General features: G+C 39.8%; 1 protein-coding gene across 3 annotated transcripts in view; it reads right to left on the minus strand.

Annotated features, from left to right (window-relative positions):
• The window catches only part of MID1 (midline 1), a gene marked incomplete at its 5' end in the record, with an annotated part of 129,577 nt that overhangs the window by 93,087 nt on the left and 18,992 nt on the right, over positions 1 to 17,498 (minus strand). The window lies entirely within an intron of this gene.

Genomic DNA, 17,498 nt, shown 5'->3' on the forward strand with positions numbered 1-17,498 from the left:
ACATGTAACTAAACTCTTAAGATGTTTTAATTACGTTGCAGGAATTGAAGGCTATCTTCAGGTTCAACTCATGACAGACCGCAAATCTGTGTGATTTATGCTGGTTTGATTTTTTAATGCCTTTTTTCATTGGTTATGATAGTTAACATTTCCAAATGCCCTGGCAAGACAGGTCGCCCAGGGAGCTTCAAAAACCTAATAAAACCCAATCTGCATACAAATTTAAGTCTAGTGTTCCATGGACGACAATTTAAGCCATTTTGATATGCAATACTGTATTTACCCTGTCAGGTTTTATTTGATATTTCTATATTAACACCACGGAATCTGCACCATATATTTATAAATTCCATCGTCAGGAGTTCCATGTTTATTACTGTAATCCGGTAGTCAATAATATACAGAGAACAATTTTTAAATACCGCTTACGGCCTAGAAGAACTTTCAGATGTTAACGGAGATAAGTCAATCTCTTAGTATAATTATATTCATTTAGTTGTAATTTTAGCAGATCCCACGATGACTACTTCCTTCCAGGTGTTAGAGATGTGAGTGGCCTTTCTTGTTCATTCCTCATCCCTCGGCCCTATTTCTGCCTGTAGTAAGAGAGCTGAGCAACTGACCAATAACACATTTGTCAGTTTTGAGAATCAATATTGAGTGAAGGGAGCTGGACTCCTAGGAAGCTTTGAAAGTCTCTGAACTTCAAAATAATGATCTCCTACAAACTAGTGGTTACCAGAGGGGAGAGGGAAGGGGAGAAGGACAATATAGGGGTGGGGGGGGAAAGGGTTATTATGGGATTACATGAAATCATGTGTGTGAAACTTTTGAAAACTGTAAAGCACTATAGAATTTAAAGAATCTTTCATTCAATAAAAAAGGAATATCTCGATTATTAAAAAAATAAATTGATCTCCTGAGAGAAATGTTTTAGAGAAAGTGACTATGACTTCTATCATTGGAACCTATGGGGAGCATTTTGTAAGATGACAGCATAGGGGTAAGAGCCATGAAGGTCCAATATGGCAGGTGTCCTGCTGTCTTCTCTGGTCACTGTCCCCAGTCAGGTTCTCGAATCCTCCTCAACCCAGCACTCTGGGATGCCATAGCAGATCCATGGGGTTGTCTCAAGAGAGGTGACCAATTTGTCAGTCAAGAATTAGATGGTGAAAAGATTATGGGGCTACTGGAAAACAGACTAATAGTAGTTAGTTATTTTGATCACGTGAGAGCTTTCAAGTTGGGGAAATACTTAATCTCGTAAACCAGGGGTCAGCAGACTACAGCCCACAGGCCAAATCTTGCCTGCTGTCTATTTTTCTATGGCTTGCCAGGTAGAAATGGTTTTTACGTTTTTAAATGATCTTTTTAAATCAGAAGAAGGATAAAATTGTGGGACACATGAGAAATATAGGAAATTCAAATTTCTTTGTCCACAAAACTTCATGGGAACACAGATACTCCCATTCGTTGATGGTTTCTCTCTGCTTTTGTGCTACAGTGACAAAAACTGAGTCCTGGCCCTTTACAGAAAATTGCTGTCTCCTTGAAAAAAAAAATCTTAAAAAAATAATCTATGGCCTTCTTATTAATTAATACAGAGTATTTTCTCTATTGGTCCAAACCACTTAAAAATTTCAATGTAACTCAATTTGCTTAACATGAGAGTGTAGGAGTATGGCTAAAATTTCAATCATTCAGGTACTCAAAATTCTAAAGGAGAAGATCTTCTGTTGGATACCCAAATAATTTTTAACTCACAAAAGAAAAAAAATAGCATTAAATCACCGGTAAAATGCAATGTCTGAATAAATTCCTCTGCAACCTTTGTTCAGAGGAGCAGAAGATTCAGACAAGGAAAAAGTAGGAAAGAATCTTAAGTTGGATCAAGGTTGCTACAGCGAGAACATGGTCAAAAGTGAGTAAAGAAGACAATGGGCATATATCTGGAGAAAACTCTAATTTGAAAGGATACACGCACCCCAATGTTCATGGCAGTGCTACTCACAATAGCCAAGAAGTGGAAACAACTTAGATGTCCATCGACAGATGAATGGATAAAGAAGATGTGGTACATATATACAATGGAATATTACTCAGCCATAAAAAGGAATGAAATAATGCCATTTGCAGCAACATGGACAGACCTAGAGGTTAGCATACTAAGTGAAGTAAGCCAGATAGAGAAAGACAAATATCATATGATATCACTTATATGTGGCATCTAAAATATGATACAAATGAACTTATTTACAAACAGAAACAGATTCACAGACACAGAAAACAAACTTATGATTACCAAAGGGGAACATGGTGGGGGGGATTAATTAGGAGTTTGGGATTGGCAGATGCAAGCTACTGTGTATAAAACAGATAAACAACAAGGACCTACTCTATAGCACAGGGAACTATATTCAATATCTTGTAATAAACTATAATGGAAAAGAATATGAAAAAGAATACAGACACCCCCCCCACATATATATAACAATCACTGTGCTGTACACCAGAAACTAACACAACATTGTAAACTGACTATACTTCAATTTAAAAAAAAAAGGCACAGCACAAGGATTAGTCAGTTCTTTCCATTCTGCAAATAAGTATCAAGTGTTGGGTTGTGAGTACACCTCCATTGTGGAATTACTCATCGACTGCTGTTTCCATCAGTTTTCTTTTCCTCAGTATCTTTTTTCTTAATCATAAAATATACCTCAAAGGAGACCTCAGAGCACTGGATAATTAATGTCTTTAAAATCTCCTGCTATTGATGGATGTCATACACGTTGTTTGTATATGTCACTTCAAGCTTTACTTCCTCCATCACTCAGAGATTGAATAATTTTGACTTTATCCCCTTTTCTCTGCCTTAAGTAGATGATGACATGGCCAGATACTCATTAACAAACATGTTCTGGCCTTTCTACTTAAATAGGGTTTTAACTGATACCATCAAACATTTTTACCAGACCTGAATGTCTCATGGTGGATGCTTACTTAACCTTCGATGAATGGAAACATTTTTTTTTACATTTTTATTCTTAAGATACTGTGGGAAGATGAAATCTTTTTCTAAGCCAATACCTATACTTCATGTTGACTGAAGTGAATATATCGAATGTATTTCAGGCTAAAACAGTTAAGTCTTTGATCTAATAATTTTGCATAGGTAACTATGATTTGCTTTGTTTCTACAGCAATTTTTATTTCCTCAAATTTTTAGGTTTTTCTATAATTCAAAAAGATACAAGTACCGCAATGTTCATTGCAGCACTATTTACAATAGCCAGGACATGAAAGCAACCTAAATGTCCATCGACAGATGAATGGATAAAGAAGATGTGGCACATATACACAATGGAATATTACTCAGCCATAAAAAGAAACAAAATTGAATTATCTGTAGTGAGGTGGATGGACCTAGAGTCTGTCATACAGAGTGAAGTCAGAAAGAGAAAAACAAATACCGTATGCTAACGCACATATATGGAATCTAAAAAAATGGTACTGATGAACCTAGTGGCAGGGCAGGAGTAAAGATTCAGACATGGAGAACGGACTTGAGGACCCGGTGGAGGGTGGTGGGTGGGGGGAAGCTGGGATGAAGTGAGAGAGTAGCACTGACATATACACACTACCAAATGTAAAATAGATAGCTAGTGGGAAGCTGCTATATAGCACAGGGAGATCAGCTCGGTGCTTTGTGACCACCTAGAGGGGTGGGTTGGGAGGGTGGGAGGGAGGTTCAAGAGGGAGGGGATATGGGGATATATGTATACATATAGCTGATTCACTTCGTTATACAGCAGAAACTAACACACCATTGTAGAGCAATTATACTCCAATAAAGATATAAAAAATAATTTTAAGTTTTAGAGGAATATGCCTTTTCTGGACCCGCTGCTGAAAATGAATTAAAATTCAGTACGTGGTCAGCTTTGCTCCTGAATTTGTGGCATTCCCCAAAAGGGTTCATGATGTTCACAAAAGTCATATCCCCATCTGGGTAGTGGAAAAAGTATTAAAGTCAAGGGAGGTTACAATCTTCGACTAAAAAAATATATAGATTAAAATTCCATTCCATCCAAAGTGGGTCTGGTCTGTTAAGAATTTACAAAATCAATGTTGTGTAAGAGAATTCCCCATTTGGGACAGCCTAGAGAATCAAAGAAGAATATGAAAGCATGGCATTGTTTCTCAGTCCTGTGTAACCTTCAAAGACAGAACCTTCCTTGGGTTTCAGGCGTTTGAATCTCAAATTCCTTGAATTCATTGCATCCTTCATCCCTGACTTCACCACCTTTACTTAGCCATTTCCTCTGCTTTTAGTAGGACTGAGGCTGTCTTTGTCCAATCAAAGTGAGTTGACTGAGTCCAAATTAAAGCAACATGAAAGTTATGGAAGGAAGGAAGGAAGCAAGATGACAACCATCCACTGGGTGAGTGGTTCCCACCCTGGTCTGCACTCTGCACTCACTTGGGGGGCTACACAAATACCATGCTTGGTCTACACCCTCTTCCCAAACAGAGAGTATGAATTACTTAGATTGGGGTGAGGTCCAGGGATTGGGATCTTTAAAACTCCTCAGGAGATTCTAACGTGCAACCAAGTGTGAGAACTCTTGCTCAAAACCAGGTTGCCAAGTAGCTGGATTGTGATACGGTGTACAAAAATTAATCATGTACTCAATTTACTAGTTTTACACTTTAAGAGTTATTCAGAATAAAAGGAATATTTTTGTAATGTAGCATATGTACGTAATAAGTGCAGGAATAAAATTATATATAGCTACACTAGAACTGTGAATTGATGTGAATGTATCATAGGAAATCCCAGGAACTTTACTGAAACAGTGCTCTGCAGGGAACACTGACTATTACTGTTAAGAAATTTAGAGGGGGACTTCCCTGGTGGTACAGTGGTTAAGAATCCGCCTGCCAATGCAGGGGACACAGGTTCGAGCCCTGGTCCGGGAAGATCCCACATGCCGCGGAGCAACTAAGCCCGTGCGCCACAACTACTGAGCCTGCGCTCTAGAGCCCACGAGCCACAACTACTGAGCCCGTGTGCCACAACTACTGGAGCCGCGCGCCTAGAGCCCGTGCTCTGCAACAAGAGAAGCCACCGCAATGAGAAGCCCGCGCACTGCAATGAAGAGTAGCCCCCGCTCTCCGCAACTAGAGAGAAGCCTGCACAGAGCAACAAAGACCCATGCAGCCAAAAATAAATTAAATAAATAAATAAAAGTTTAAAAAGAAACTTAGAGGGCTCTTTTGACTTGAAAGTATAGGGGAATGCTTTGTTGAATCATTCAAGTATTCCTAATGTCTAAAAATAATTCCTGAGTGGTTATCTCAGTTTATACTTTGAACAGTATTAGTAGCATACAAATTTGGTTTGTTGATTTTAACAGTCATTACTTCCCCAGAAATATAAGAGAAGCAGATTGTAGATGTTTATAATTAAACAAGATTTTTTATATGGTAAATTAAAGATTTAGGGAAAAAAATTTAAGGACTCTGATGACAAAAGAATAGATTCATTCCCCTACCCAGATTCTTTTAAAGGTCAACAGAGGCAATACAACTGCCCTGAGGACTAGAAACTCCTCCGTGGTTTAAAAGGTAAAATGCAAATGTCTGAAATGATGGAAACCACAGGGATACCATTTAATTCCTTCCATCTTGGCTTTAGTATTGTTTCTTTGATGGATGGCCACCTGTCTGCTAGTTAAAACAACAACAACAAAAACAATCTGGAGAGTTAATTATTTAATTTGCAGTGCTTTACAGCAAATTATTAAGCCATTTTCCCAGAGTTGGTTTGTATACACACGACTAAAGACAATTTAAGGGTCACTGTATTTAAAAAGTGAACTAACTCTCATTTCCCTGGAATATATTTTAATTTACATATACAGTGTTTTGCTAAAAGGAAAGACAAAGAATGAATGTCACTTAAAAAATGTTTTTAAAGTCAGTTGCTTTTAACCCAGTGGGAGAAAACGGTCCAATATTCAGAGAACTTGGAGGAGACTTGCCGGTTATAAGAATCATGAATTACAAAGTCTCATCTTGTCCTATCTGTAGAGTCTAGAACAGAGACTAGGAATTCCTGGATCAACAGCAACAGCTTCCCCAGGGAGCTGGTTGGAAAGGCAAATTCTTAGACCTGCTGAATCAGAAACTCTAGAGGCGGGGGGTCCAGCAACCTGTGGTTTAATAAACCCTTCAGGGGATTCTGTGAGTGCTAATGTTTGAGAACCACTTACACGAATGTTGTAACATCCTTCAGTGTGTGTGTCTGGGCGGGGACGTGGTTAAACACTTTAAAGACAGGAAAAGCTACAGGTTAAGTGATCCCCATACTGCTCTTTCCACCTTGCCTTTCTCATGGACACCTTTGGATCTTATTACTCAAGTCTCTGTCATCAGGCCCTATTCTTGGGCTTTCCCCTGGTTCCTTGGTCTCCACTGGGGAACAGGAAGCATAATGGAAGAGAGTGCCAGCCAAGACATAGGGACAAAGGAGGGCTGGAGAATTTTGGAGGTGGGGGAAGATGACCCAACGTCATGGCAGGGGGAAGGTTTGGGAATGGATGTGCACCTCACTCACCCATGCTTTTTACCCCTTTACCATTAGCCATTCCAAATTGCTTTTTCTAATAAAAACATACACAGAACTCAGATGTTCAGAATGTGCCAGAAAAAAGCAAAACAACAACAACAGTCTTGGTGAAGCTGCCCTAGTGTATTCTCGATTACTTACAAACGCTGTTTAAAAACAATTTTTTTTGAGTGGTGTTTAAAGGGGGAGAGGGTAGTCAGCCAGCAGAGGACCCAAACTCATTTGTTTTTGACGAAATACAATGCCCCCCGCCACTGGCTGGAGTAAGTGCACCTCTTGAAGATTTCGTTTGACACGAAATGTATAAAGCTGAAAGCCAACATGTTAAACTTCGCCCTCAGGATTTTTTAGTGTGACCTTTGTCATTTGATTTTCAAATGTCTGTGACTTGGTCAACCACTGTGATAGGACGTACGACATCAGAGACTGCTCAATAATTAAGTGGCGGTAGTAAATCACACGTAGTGGCCTTCCCCTAACCACTGCCTTCCTCCAACGTCTTTCTTTTATTTGAATGAAGCGTCACTTAATATGGCTAACGAATACATTTTCGAATCAAAGGCATTTACTATAAAGGCAGACTTTCACACTGTGTATTTTTGACTGCAAGCAAGTCTTTCACCAGAACATGTTCTTTCCATGTCCAAACAATTATGACACAGCAGTGACTTCAAATATACACATTCCCTCAGTAAATGCATTCTCTTTTACAGCTTCGATTCTCTCCTCTGTCCTGATAATATTCAAATTCTGATCTCAGATCTCAAATCTGACCGACTCTTACCTATGATGATCCCTTGTTATTTTAATAACTTTTTTTTTTTTTATTTTTTGCGGTACGCGGGCCTCTCACTGTTGTGGCCTCTCCCGCTGCGGAGCACAGGCTCCGGACGCGCAGGCTCAGCGGCCATGGCTCACGGGCCCAGCCGCTCCACGGCATGTGGGATCTTCCCAGACCGGGGCACGAACCCGTGTCCCCTGCCTCGGCAGGCGGACTCTCAACCAGTGAGCCACCAGGGAAGCCCCCTTGTTATTTTTAACTCACCATTCTTAACTGCATCACGTGCCCCTTTGAAATTTCTTCCTACTTTCTACTTTCTAGCCTTTACAGAGGATATAAAGGATATTACCATTCCCCAGGTGAGCACCGGAACATCACCTGAGACTCAGACTTCTCATTCGTGCCTTCTCTTAATCACTCTCTAAGGCTGTTTGGTTGCTCATTAAAAGACCCTTTGGCTTCAGCCTTAACTTTTCTTCCAAGGTTACTACTCTAACCATCTTCTTCCATAAATTGCTGGTTTTCATTCCTCTAACTTTTGCCCAGCCAGTCGGGTCCATGCATGGCCACCAAAGTCATCATCCCAGTAAGCCTGTATTTTACTGCACCATCACATTCTCAAAAGTTCAAAAAGCTGTCCATTCTTAAAGGATTAAGCTCAAACTCCCGAGTTGGGATGCAAAGTCCTCAAAACAATAGTGGGTTTAATAATTCTAAAAGATACATGCACCCCAATGTTCACTGCAGCACTATTCACAATAGCCAAGACATGGAAGCAAACCTAAATGTCCATCGACAGATGAATGGATAAAGAATATGTAGTATATTTATACAGTGGAATATTACTCAGCCATAAAAAAGAATGAAATAATGCCATTTGCAGCAACATGAATGGACCTAGAGATTATCATACTAAAGAGAAGTCAGACAGAGAAAGACAAATACCATATGATACCACTTACATGTGGAACCTAAAAAAACCCCCAAAAAACAAAGATGCAAATGAACTTATCTACAAAACAGAAACAGACTCACAGACTTCGAAAGCAAACTTATGGTTACTAAAGGGGAAATGTGGTGGGGAGGGATAAATTAGGAGTTTCGGATTACAACTGTAAATCAACTATACTCCAATATAAAATAAAAAATTAAAAGAAAAACTGTAGTAGGTTTAGAATTTCCCCAGTAGAAGCCAGCTATAACTACCACCGCCCTGCACAATGAACATTCAACTTCAGTTACAATGGATTCCTTATTGGTCAAGAACTGCAACATCCGTTGTTCCTTCTGAGCCCTTGGCTACATCTTTCCACCAATATAGAATTTTTCATTCCCCCCATGGCATCTCAGAATCTGGCAGAGGGCTAGAGGCACCAATAAATGCTTATTCAATAAAGGAGGACATGAGTAATATTCATGCAACTAAAGATATTCTTCTAGCTGTAACAGAAATCACATCAAGCCAAATCTTAATTCTATTTCAAAATTGGATAGGATTAAATCATACCTTTCTGAAGACATCAATACATATTTGAGACATCAAGCCAGAGTTCACTAAATCATAAAAACACTTTGATTAAATTAGTTTCAGAAATTGCTCTCCGGCCAAGGAACTATCTACTACACAATGGATCAGGCAATAAATCTTAGACTCTGTGTGCTGACAGGTGTAAGATGATTTATTGAATTGTAAGACAAGGAATTGTGAAGCATTACTAAGAAAATACATACTCTCTTCCAACGCAACATGATTTTACTTAACAAAAGCAATTTAGGAGGAAACTGTACTATTAAAATAATAGCAAACGCTTCCCATACAGCTCTAATTCTATGCATTAAAAATAATCCAGGAATGAAATCATTAGATCGTGCTGCTGGCTGGAGATCAGACGGATGACTTAATAATGATCCATCTCCGTCAAATAAAGCTCATCTCTGTCTGGTAATAATCAGAGAATTTACACTACCAGTAACCTCCAATACTTCTTCAACCACATGTTACCACTGTGATTTTTATTCTTTTATCCAATTTTTCTTTGCAATATTATTCTATTTTATATAATGACAACTAAAGAAACTTAGCTGCATATTTAACTTTCTCTTCCTGATTAAAGTTGATTACAGTGGTTTCCTGAATTTTAACATTTAATCAGTTTTCTTGAAAATTAATACTATTTACAGCTATAGTTTCCCCAACAACCAAACAATCAGACATTTTAAATTTTTTTTAAAAATGAAGGGCGGGGAAAGGATAAATTAGGAGTTTGGGATTAATAGATACAGACTATTATATATAAAAGATAAACAACAAGGTCCTACTGTATAGCACAGGGAACTATACTCAATATTTTGTAATAATCTGTAAGGGAACAGAATGTGAAAAAAATATTTATGTATGTATAATGGAATCACTTTGCTGTACACCTGAAATTAACATAACACTGTAGATCAACTATACTTCAATAAAAATAAATTAAAAAAATAAAAGTAAGCTGGTACAAAACTAGAAAAAAAATTTTTTTAATGTATCTAAGGGGAACTTCATGTAGGTTTAATGAAACGTGGCATCTTTGGTGCTCAGGATACAAAGGTAAACCGGAGCATCATGGGAGGGATTGATGTGATTATGCAACAGCATATATGCAGAAGAGCTTGGAGGTGGACCAATCAGAAAGGCATGTTTTGTGTTGTCAGGATGGAATGATATTGCTAGAGAATCTGATAGTCCTGCTATTGGTCTCTAGCTCCCCAAGTGTATTCTAGCCCTACACAAAAATCCTAGATCTAGAAAACAGGGCCCCTTAGGAGCCCACTCTAGGATGGTATGCCAAAGAGATTTGATTCTCATTAGAGAAATGCAAATCAAAACTACAATGAGATATCATCTCACACCAGTCAGAATGGCCATCATCAAAAAATCTAGAAACAGGGCCTCCCTGGTGGCGCAGTGGTTGAGAGTCCGCCTGCCGATGCAGGGGATACGGGTTCGTGCCCCGGTCTGGGAGGATCCCATATGCCGCGGAGCGGCTGGGCCCGTGAGCCATGGCTGCTGAGCCTGCGCATCCGGAGCCTGTGCTCCGCAACGGGAGAGGCCACAACAGTGAGAGGCCCGCATACCACAAAAAAAAAAAAAAAAAAAAAAAAAAAAAAAAAAAAAAAAAAAAAAAAATCTAGAAACAATAAATGCTGGAGAGGGTGTGGAGAAAAGGGAACACTCTTGCACTGCTGGTGGGAATGTGAATTGGTACAGCCACTATGGAGAACAGTATGGAGGTTCCTTAAAAAACTAAAAATAGAACTACCATATGACCCAGCAATCCCACTACTAGGCATATACCCTGAGAAAACCATAATTCAAAAAGAGACATGTACCAAAATGTTCATTGCAGCTCTATTCACAATAGCCCGGAGCTGGAAACAACCTAAGTGTCCATCATCCGATGAATGGATAAAGAAGATGTGGCACATATATACAATGGAATATTACTCAGCCATAAAAAGAAACGAAACTGAGCTATTTGTAATGAGGTGGATAGACCTAGAGTCTGTCATACAGAGTGAAGTAAGTCAGAAAGAGAAAGACAAATACCCTATGCTAACACATATATATGGAATTAAAAAAAAAATGTCATGAAGAACCTAGGGGTAAAACGGGAATAAAGACACAGACCTACTTGAGAATGGACTTGAGGATATGGGGAGGGGGAAGGGTAAGCTGTGACAAAGCAAGAGAGAGGAATGGACATATATACACTACCAAACGTAAGGTAGATAGATAGTGGGAAGCAGCCGCAGAGCACAGGGAGATCAGCTCGGTGCTTTGTGACCGCCTGGAGGGGTGGGATGGGGAGGGTGGGAGGGAGGGAGATGCATGAGGGAAGGGATGTGGGAACAGATGTATATGTATGACTGATTCACTTTGTTATAAAGCAGAAACTAAAAAAAAAAAAAAGAGTATTAAAAAAAAGAGAGAGAGAGATTTGATTCTGGCTACAGCCAGCCCTTGGGATCAGAGGGAGGCTGAAAGATAGCAGGTAAGTGGGTTCCTGGCTCCTCGTGGAATCTAGATTTGTTGGCATGAATCTTAATGACCATTTAGTTCCTGAGACTTTAGAGAGGAAATCAGGGCCAGTGGTCGGTTATTGGACATGCAACACCAGAAGTGGGTCTATTACGCTCCTGATACATGGACAACAGAGTGATTGGGCCTATGTTCACCACCACTGTACAAGTGCTTTATGAGATGGGAATGGAAGCTCGGATAGAGGCAGACCCATGCATGCTGCCTGCAGAACTTGAGAAAGTAGACCTCTTTAGAGGGCCTTTGCAAGGTTCCAAGATTTGGGAGATTCCCAGATCCTTCAGAGCACCAAGGACTCATGAAATCAGTCCAGAGAGTTCTGCCTGTGATCTCAGTCTGTTTCCTGCGCTGTTAGTATTCCACACCAATGGTTCTAGCTGTTGTCTGCAGAATGCTCAGTGGGTCACAGAAAGAGGTTCAGAAAGAAACTAGCTCAGTGATAGGATCTGATGCATTGCTTCAAGGTATGAGAGTCAGTTTGTCCTTGATCATCTGAGACAAGAGTATCTTATCCTTGGAGTCATACGCCACTAAGTTGAATATATGGTGCGGGTAATGAGAATTCCACCCAAATAGTCGACTTGGTGAACATTAAATCTACCAGGGCCAACGTCCTCCAGTAGCACATACTGAGACTCTCCCTGCCTCTTCTTATAGTTAGAGGACTTCAACTGGAAAAGGTGTAAACTCCCTTGAAGGAAAGCATCATTAGGACAGGACTCCTGTCTCTCTTTTTCCCCACTGGATTCAAAGTACCTAACGCATAGTAGATTAGGTACTTTGTTCGTTGCATAGTAGATTCTCAACAAATATTTGCTTAACAAAATGGGTGGATGGGTGGTTGAGTGGGCAGAGAGATGGCAGGGTAGGTGGAGGAGGGTTCCTACAGAGTTTGGGAAAATATTTCAACACATTAGTCCCAAATCCTGAGAATGAATTTAGGGGGTACAGAAAGTTCTCCAATGACAGAGCTACGCTGGTGCTGCCTGGAAGCTGGAAGTTTTTCCAGTTCCCTCAAATGGGCACTTCTGATTCTATTGAGAGCTTTCTGGAAGGATTCATTCTGACATTCTATGGAAGATACCAAAGGCAGTAGGCCTGTCTCCTTCTCTGTCAAAAACCTTAATTCTTTCCTGTACTTGTGCTGAAAAGAAAGGCCTCACCCCCAGGGCTCCATCTCCTCTTCTTTGCCTAGAAAGTTGCTATTGGAACTTAGCAGATGAAAACCAGCAGACACTAGTTTGGGGATTACAGACAAACAGAAAACATGGAGTTCAGGTGCTAGTAACAGGTTTTCCCTCCAGTCATTCAGAGCTGGTTATTCCAACTTCTCAATATCTAAAATCACTAACTTTAAAACTTGAATCTGAAGAAAATATTCCTCAAGGTACTCTGCAGCAGGCTACGTGCAGGCCATCCCTTTTGATAACCAATTACATGCATCGAGATGGAAAAACAGGAAGAAGTTGTCACTTGACAAACATTTTCCTTCCTTTAGCCCTAAAGTACAACAAGGGTTTAAAAACGAGGACACGAAAGTCGTTTTACATGATTTGCATTTTGTAGTATAGCCAAGTGTCTCCTCAACACATCAGCCTGAAATTGTAGTTTAGTGTCTGTTACAAGAAGTTTCCAAGAAGCGTAAGAGGAAATTGCAGAAATGAGTTCAAATCACAAAATAAAAACCCCAAGGGCAAATTTTCTGAGCACAGGTAGGCAAGTTAAGGAGGGATGGATAGAGGAATGTGGGAGGGTAGGGGCTGTAAGGGAGAAAACCTTACTTCAAAAACTTCTGGAACCTTCCAGAGCTAGGTATTTCCACTGGATTTTCCAGGCCTAATCAGACTCCCTAGGACTCTGGTTTGTTTATTTCCAGGCAGCCATTTTACCATTTGACTTAAGAGTCAAATCTATCTGGGGAGTTTTTCACCACTAATGGAACCTAGTGTGGATTATGTTCTTATGGCATAAGATGGAATTTGGCAAAATCAATGGCCATTTGACATGGTTAACACACTTCTGGATCATATCAATTAAAGCCTTCATAGAATTTTCACCTAAATTAAACATTGCAAATGTACAGCTGGAAGGCAGGTTCAAAAAAAATCTCAACTGTATACATTACAACCATTAATGTGTTTTGCAGATTTTTTTTTAAGTTGGGATGAATCCAAATTGACCATGTGCATGCTGTCTTTGGCAATCATATGTTTTTTCCAAAACAATTATAAAAATAAAAGGAACACTTTCTCCTTGCTACTAGTGTATACAATGTCTCCATAGGGTACTTTGTGCTCTTAGAATAAGTGCTCAAGACCTTAAAAAAAATGTTGTAGCCCATTATTTACCAATGTCTGCCGGTTTTAAGAAATGAAAGGGCTACGATGAGGGCTTCTGGGGCGGGAAATTTAAGACTTAATGTGGTAATTAACATCAGAAATAGTATCTAGGACTTCCCTGGTGGCACAGTGGTTAAGAATCTGCCTGCCAATGCAAGGGACACGGGTTTGAGCCCTGGTCCGGGGAGATCCCACATGCTGTGGAGCAACTAAGCCCATGTGCCACAACTACTGAGCCTGCACTCTAGAGCCCACGAGCCACAACTACTGAGCCCGCGTGCTGCAACTACTGAGCCCGTGCTCTGCAACAAGAGAAGCCACCGCAATGAGAAGCCTGTGAACCGCAACGAAGAGTAGCCCCCATTCACCACAACTAGAGAAAGCCCTCACGCAACAACAAAGACCCAACCCAGCCAAAAATAAATAAATAAAATATTTTTTAAAGAAAGAAATAGTGTCTAAACCAAACACTGAAGAATAAAAGGGTTGAACTGAACCCTTGCTGCTCTAAATACATTCTTTCCTTCAACTAATATGACCTTCTAATGAAAACTAAAAAATTTTTAAATGATCATAGATTAAACATAGCAGCCAGGTTTACTAGACAGTAACATCCTTAATGACAAAAGTACCTTTGTGCTAATCTTAGTGTCTTCCCCTCTGAACACTAAGATCAATAAATATCTAAATTGCAATGGAACATAAATGGACCTTGGTGCTGGGAGTAACTGAAGTACTCCATTCCATTCTATTTCAAATGCAAAAGATTTCAAAGAGACTCCAACCATGTCACATTGGTAGGAGCCACCAGAATTACATTTGAGTTTACTTTTCTTGAGCAGTTTTTAGGGCAACTCAATTCCAGGTCATTAAGTCAAAGTCTTAGTTCAACTAACATGTACCAAACATATAATAATCCTCCCTATATGACACACTCACTGGTCTATAAATGCTCATGATAAAACCCACACAACAAAGCCTACAAACTTCTAATCCAGTTCGAAGTATGTTATGTATTGATGAGCTTTGAAAGACCAAATATTGACCATGAGATAAATCTCAACACCTCTGACAATATTTGATTTCAGAAAAACAATGTTCACAGCCACACAAACAGCATTAGGAACGTACTCAAGTTCTCAAAGCCTCTATGGTCCTATCACTCTTCATAAGTTACTCTTGAGTTTATCTGATTCCAAAGCACTTGGTCATTCTCCCATCACAGTAGAAAGGTGGGCTAGGATGAGGTAATGACTGATTTGTTTGGAACTAGAGGAGGTAATTCCTCTTTCCACATGCAATAGGAGTCGTAATAGTAACAATAATAATAGTAGTAGATTAGTAGTAGCAACAGCCCTAATAGCAGCAATAGGAGTAGTAGTACTAGTAGTAGCAAGGATAATAGCAGCTACCATTTATTGAACATATACTATGTGCCAAGTATTTTGCATATTTTATCCCTAGTCCCCTTAATAATGCTATAAGGAATGTATTATTACCCTGATCTTTATTGATGGAGAAACATACTCAGAGAGACTTACTTTCCCAAGTTCACACAGCTAGTGAACGCTGGAGCTGGACCTCTGAGCCCAGTTCCATTTGACTCCAAAGCCTGTTCTCCTCCTACACCATCCAACTTCTGGAGTAGATTTATGTCTTGATCCTTACGGCATCATTCTCTAAAAAGTCAATTTACTTCATTCTTTTTTGTTGTTGTTCTTGCTCCCTTGTAACCTCTTGTAACATTGGCCTCCTTGTAACAGGAAAATGCCTGTTATGAGCACGTGTTGCACTGGCTTTATAAATTGAGATGCCAAAGGAAGAGTCGGTACTTCAAAGGGAAGGTAGGGATTTCCAAGGTTACACTTAAGGGGGAAGGAGCCAATAAGCAAGGTTCCTCATCTAAGTGACACTGGTTAGAACCAAGAGGATTTGAAATCTCATCAACATTAGCTGCACCATGTGGAAAGACTTCTTCTGGGAAAAGGCATGCTTAGAACTGCTTACCAGGACTTAATGAAAAGACCTTAGTTTGGGAAAAGCTTTTCTACCATGAACTGAAATCTTTACCAGAAGACTTTTCAGAAGAAGGGAAATATTGTTGCATTTCCATATCCAACTCACTCTAAATAAAACGAACTCTGGGTCATTGACCCAATTTAGCATTTCATAAACAATAACAGGACTGAATCCAACTTAAGCACAGAAATATATATAGTATTCCATGTCATCATTCCTTCTTTAACACCACAGGTTTCTCCCAAACTTTTTTTTTAATTAATTAATTTATTATTTATTTATTTTTGGCTGCGTTGGGTCTTTGCTGCTGCACGTGGGCTTTCTCTAGTTGCGGCGAGCGGGGGCTACTCTTCGTTGTGGTGCACGGGCTTCTCATTGTGGCGGCTTCTCTTGTTGCGGAGCGTGAGCTTCAGTAGTTGCGGCGTGTGGGCTCAGCAGTGGCGGCGCACGGGCTTAGTTGCTCCACGGCATGTGGGATCTTCCCAGACCAGGGATCGAACCTGTGTCCCCTGCATTGGCAGGCGGATACTTAACTACTGCGCCACCAGGGAAGTCCCTCTCCCAAACTTTTATTAGGACTTCATTCTTATTTAGATCTGTATCAATTAGAGGGAGATCTATCAATATTCAGCCTGATGAAAGTTTGGGTTCAAATTTGTACGGAAAGGCTAATAGATGAATTCAGACTAGGTAAAAAATGGTGCCGTCCCATAGAGTAAAAATGCAACATAATTATAAACTCTGATTTGTGAAAATATAGGCTATCTCCTTTCAAAGATAAATTTTAGATCATTACGTATGTACACCTTGACTTACTTCAGGATTTTCACAAGAAAAAATATCTGGGTGTAAGCGTGTTTGTGAAACCTAAGGTAGAGAACATTAAGGAAAGTTCCAGCCCTTCTTGAAAAATGTGGAATTTCTAGCCCAGATGAATGAAATATTCAACACCTAGTAGGCTATCATGATACCATCTGACAAACTCAGAAGGTAATTTTGGGAGCCTGGGTCTGTTGTGAAGTAAGAAAACAAATATTGTTCTCCACCCTTTGCTCAGTCTCCAATCATGGAAAGGCTCTTATCTTCCTTCAGTACATCTAGTAATCCCTGTACTTGCCCAAGGATGAAAGTCACACCAATATTCAGGTCACAAAATTAAAGGAGAAGAAAAGGCCCCAGGTAAATGTCTTCAAAATGAGATGTATCCCTGTCGTGATAAGATGATTATTTCTGAATGACGGAGGAAGGGGGGCGGGGATTGGGAGAAAGAAACCCATCCCAAATAATGCTACTTTAAAGCCCCCAAACAAGACTGTGTGCTTGATCTGTTGCTCTTAAAAACTTTTGTTTATCAGTTTATACTAGTCATGATTCTCACATTTATATTATCTTTATTTTTTCCTTCTTTAGTTCTGTTTGGCAGCGCTGGCTGCTGGAAGAAACAAATAATACATCTGAATGAGCTTATAGTGTAGATTTCCAGAACTTTAGAAAAATATTGAATATTGCTAATGTATTTTAAATGGAACTCCCAAACAACAGCATGTCCTCTAGGGGCTTCGCATGGTAGTTTGAGACTTTACAAGATAAATGGCCAGGCTCCATGAGGCTGCTTCCTGGATCCATCCTGCTGTGGAGTTTCAGGCA

Source organism: Hyperoodon ampullatus, assembly GCF_949752795.1.
Source record: "Hyperoodon ampullatus genome assembly, chromosome: X".
Taxonomy (NCBI): Eukaryota; Metazoa; Chordata; class Mammalia; order Artiodactyla; family Ziphiidae; genus Hyperoodon; species Hyperoodon ampullatus.